At 35.4% G+C, this 5,208-nt stretch overlaps 1 non-coding gene across 1 annotated transcript; it reads right to left on the bottom strand.

Annotated features, from left to right (window-relative positions):
* Positions 1-3,105: 3,105 nt before the first annotated feature.
* TRNAL-AAG (transfer RNA leucine (anticodon AAG)) lies at positions 3,106-3,178 on the bottom strand. The gene has a single exon. It is a non-coding gene; the product is annotated as a tRNA-Leu (tRNA).
* Between the last annotated feature and the right edge of the window lie 2,030 nt (positions 3,179-5,208).

Below are 5,208 nucleotides of genomic sequence, written 5' to 3' on the forward strand. Positions count from 1 at the left end.
GAGGTGAAGAGCATTGTGAACCTCCTTTGTTGGGAGTGCAAAGAAGAATCTTCTATGATCTAAAATCAAGAAATGGATGGAGGTGGAAAGGTCCAACAGAAGAACAGATCAAAGAATTTCTTTGTTTGGGTATTAGGAAAACTCATTAGGTTTGTTTGGACCCTCAAAAATGGCAAAGTCCACTCTAAAAAATCATATAGAGTTCCAAGTGATAACTTTCTCTGTCTTCAAAAGAAATAGTGTAGATGTTTAAGAGACTTACTATAACCCCTTTGGTTTCAAAGTTACTACCAAGAGATCGGCTAAGTTTTTGTATTTGTTTGCTTAAGTGGCAATGAACACCCAACTCCAATGGGTTGCAATTATCTAAATTCTTACTCTTTAACGCACTTTGGTTTTCTAAAAGTGGTTTTGCAATAAAATAACTAGTATGCGAGTAATTAGTTAGGGAAATCATTCATGTTCTTGTCTAGGGGAAATTTGCCCCTAGTTAACTACCACTTTGTAAGTCTTTTTCTATTATTTTTTTAAAGGTCCCTTATATCAATGATTAAAGATTAGCTAAAGAACCCAAAAAAAAAAAGCATGAGGCAATGGTCTAGCTCACAATGTGTACTTATGTTTGTGTAAATAATATTCACATGTTAACATCACCAAATCTAGTGTGTCTAATTGAAAATGGGATTTCTTCTTTCATTTGTTGATTTTTTATAGTCCATATTAATTATATAAGTAAGCTATTTTGAGCTTAATGGCCCCCTCCTCTATGAGGTTTAGTTACATATCAATAGTAAGCAAAATAAATTAAATGATGCAAGATGTACAGAGCAAGTGACAATTATAGTGGCTTCAGAGCCGATTTCAAACTTGTTTTTTATTTCATGCTCATGTGGCAATAGCCATAAACTCATAAAAACTCCCAAAATTGGTGGCACATTTCAAGCTCACAAGAGGAACTCCTTAGTTCCAAAGTTAGTAAATATCTATCATTATGACTAAGAGACATACTAATGTTTATTATAAACCAAATGATGGACACCCATTTTGTAAGTTTTATCAAATCAAAACATTTATTTAGAGATTAGGTTTCCACACTCCTCAAGATACGACCTAATGTTTACCTACTAAATTGGTGAACTCCTTGCCCATTTTGGGGAGTCGCATATCGTTAGCATTCAACTAACATCTACAATGTCTCTCTCAACCACCATGGATGGGTTAAACTACCCACTTGCTCCAGCCCTAAAGAATCTATTGAACAATTAAAGCTATCTCAATCACAATTTCAAAGCCTTTTCGACCTAATAAATAAAGCATGCTTCATCCACTTTATAAAGTGATGAACAAGAATGCATTGTTTGCGTGAGGAGCCAATCAAAAAATTATATATTTATTATTCAAATTTGTCAATATTTTCTATTTTATATGAAAGTACATAAATAGACATACAAAAACACCATAGAGTGCAAACTTAATTTAACTCGTATAATTTAATTGCTATACGCGTTAGACATACTTATGTCACATTCAAAGCATCATAAATCTAAGGCTAATATAATCAATTTTAAAATTTTTGATCAATTTTAATCCTATGTTCACATCCATTACATTTTCAAATCGTAAATTACAATCTTACAAATTATAATATGGCACTTATGATTAAAAAAAGGCTTCTAACTCTAGTGCGTACATTAAGAACTTAATATCATTAATTAATGTGGGGGACGGTTATGCCCGGTCTACCTTGCTCACCTTTAGTTAATAGTATTCCATTTTTTCTTTATTTAGTGTGTGTAGATCAACATTATTCAATTTCTATGCATGCAAGTCATGATCTCCATTTCTTACATAAAATTTGCATAAAACATGTATGCAAGCATTAACCTTCTCACTTTGAACAACACAATCAAGTTCAATAAGATTTTCGACATATATAAAGTGTACATAAACAATCCTACACATGATGGCCTAGATATATACACTTGGGACTTACAAGAGTAAGGTTGTAGTTTCGAATTGTTGAATCCATCACTTGGATAGACAAGTGCGTTCACATACATGTAAATCTAGGCTCTTAAGGAGCTCTACAATATTAACTTAATCAATTGTTCTAGGCATCCCATCAAGTTGAACTAGCAAGAAATATTCCAAACATCTCATCTTGATAAATTTTTGCTATCTCACAATGTGGTTACATGTGCAAGGATTTTTTATAATCGAGTTTTTGGTAATCTTATGTCAATCCTTAGTTGATTGAACAAACAAAACACACTATCTTTTTTCAATATTTCTCCCACCATTTGACCCTAAATTTTAACATCTCTTTTTTCATTGGCAAACTTGGAAAACAAGGTCTAGTTGCATGAGTGATCAAGATTGCAAACACATGGTCACAATGAACTCTTTTTAGTGCATCCCAACACATCTAAGAGGGCAATCTTGTCATGTAGTATGTATACTATCAATTTGAATGGTTTAAGAGCTTATACTCAAGTTGTAACAATTGTACCCATTATACATTTACCTATCCAGCATACTTAATCCATATATCATGTGAAAAGACCCTCTTTAGAAGAGTGCATGCCCTCACATTATCTTTACATACAACTGAGGATTGTGTTTGGCCTTCACCTAAGATATTTCTAGGACAACCATGCATGTAAAAAATGTGATTTGATGGTCAAGTTGTTAAGGCAGACCAAGAGATGGCCCACATCTCCAACAAATAAGATGATGGCCAACACGTACAAAACTAGATCCTGCATGGGGAGCACACACCTGGAAATTTTATTTAACATGAATGTAACCAGCTTGAAAACATGGGCTAGTCTAGCATTACAAAAGGAGAGAGTAGTTCAACCAAAAGAAAAAGCAAAGGCTAGAGAACATTGATGAGCATTGATGAAAAAATGGGCTAGTCTAGTATTACAAAAGGACAGAGTAGGTCAGGCAAGCAAAGGCTAGAGGGCATTGATGAGATCTCTTTTATATACACAGTTAATCAAAGTCAGCCTATATACCCTCACTTGACAAAGCACTAATTGGAATGCTGCACAAATTTCACTCTAAATATTTAAGCTCAAAGGTGCAACGTACCCGTTTTATATCCTTGAGTAGGACTTGAACCTACATCCATTTGGTTTCTTAACCAACTGCTCAACCATTGAGCTACCAAGGAAAACACATGTCCAATATTTTTTAAAAAAAATTGACCTTAAAATATGCTCATTGAGCTACCAAGGACAATACAATTGTGCTCAACATTGGAAAGAAATTCCATCTTATTAATAAGCCCATTCAAGTTAAGGGGTAATAAGTAGCTCTAATGAAATGTCTTCCTTGACATGAACCTCAACAGCTTGAGTTATATCACTAACCTAATGAGACTGCATTTGACTCCATGCAACACCTGGTTAGACTAGATCTTGTCTTCTCTAACATATGTTGTCATTGTTTCTCATTATTTGAGACGTAAACAAACAATTCGGTACATTAAACAAAATGTGGGTCTCCATAGTGCTGTAGTTATGACATGGAACGTTAATTCTTGCTCTACATGAGGCCAGTAGTCTTAGCTTTATTTAGCATGCTAAAAAGCATTAGAAAATGTAAGGATTTTAATGCTAGAAAATTACTGCTCCGTTTGCCCAACAAAAGCAATTATCACTGCTGCACAATCTCTATACATGGGGAGGGCATTCTAATGGCCTCATTGTCTGAATGCTGTTTAAGAAATGACTTCTCCATCAGCATTTTCAGTCATTTGGGTATCGAGATGCACGATGTTCCATCACTTGAGCAATAAACTAACCTCGAGTTTGAATGAATACACTCAATCAAAGCAAGAAGCTCAAAGCTACCCAAGCCTTATAATAAACTCAACATTGCTGTTGCTTAAGCAGTAAACTGAAACCTACTGCAACATCAAGCACACTTCACCTTACAAGCAAGGAGAAATCACAATCAAACTTCTTGAGAAATTTGATACAAGAGCAAAGCGCGATCTTGTTTTCTTTTTTGGTCGTATATACAAAAGCTTCACAATGTGACGTTGACCCACATTTACTACATAACTACAAGGCTGAAGTTTACAAGTGGACAAGTCCATAGCATGCTAAATAAAATATGCTAGGACGGTCCATGTTTGAATACTAGCTTAGCATGGAATACATAAGAATACAATTTAGTATCTACAAAACAAAAATGGTCTCTATAACAAGAGCCATGTGGTGAGATAAACATCAAATTGCTAAAGCCATCAATGAGACTATTTAAAATTCATTTATTTTCGAGCATGAAGTTTGAGAGAGAGAGAGAGAGAGAGAGAGGCAAGACATACCTCAAATGTGCCACCTTAGAGAGAAACAACAGCTGGATACACAACTGAACCCACCACTTCCAGCTCATTAAGATATATTCCTGTGGGCAGGATGACTCAAAAATTTATACCTTTTGTTTAACTTTATCAAGCTCCCAACATAGTCTATTCTAGACTCACAACTGCATCCCTGGCAAACTGACTAACATCAGATGATGACAAAAGTTTGCATTCACAAGCTTGTCCTCTTTGCTTCCGAAGAGGCTCAGCTTCCAAGTTAGTCCCTCTCCCGCAGATTTGCACTCTCTCGGTCTCTGCAGGCTTGTGGCTGCTAAAATAATAACCATTGAACCATGCCATCTCCAGTTCAGCAGCATATGCACAAATTTGAGATCATACCATAAACTCCAGAAGATAATCTTAATTTATACTGAAGGATCCATTCTTATCATGGCACAATAGTGTGCTGCTAGGGTTATCCTGGTTCTTCTGTGACAATATATCCAAATACCACAAGAGAGAGAAGCACTACCTACGAGATAGAGTAAACAAGTTAGGGATTAACAGAAGAGATGGACAAAGCAGTCAAGATGTGCAGTGGTCATTCAACCAACATGAGATATGGCAGAGAACTCCAGAAGATCAACCTTCATCCTCACAGGATTAAAAGACATGCGGACTAGCAGCAGCTTAACAAACCTAAATAGATCCATGGCAAAGCTTTGAGCGTAACAGTGCACCCTCATACAAAGCAGTTTAAAGATACCAGCTACACTGATGCTTGTCAACATTACAAGTAGATTGCAACAAATGATGGAACTTTTTATTCAGGAAATAAAGAAGTAATATATAGATAAAGAAAAGAACAAGCAGAACCAATATTACACATG

Source organism: Lygodium microphyllum, unplaced genomic scaffold, assembly GCF_053477565.2.
Source record: "Lygodium microphyllum isolate KBCC unplaced genomic scaffold, Lygodium_microphyllum_v1.1.10 scaffold_159, whole genome shotgun sequence".
Lineage (NCBI taxonomy): Eukaryota > Viridiplantae > Streptophyta > Polypodiopsida > Schizaeales > Lygodiaceae > Lygodium > Lygodium microphyllum.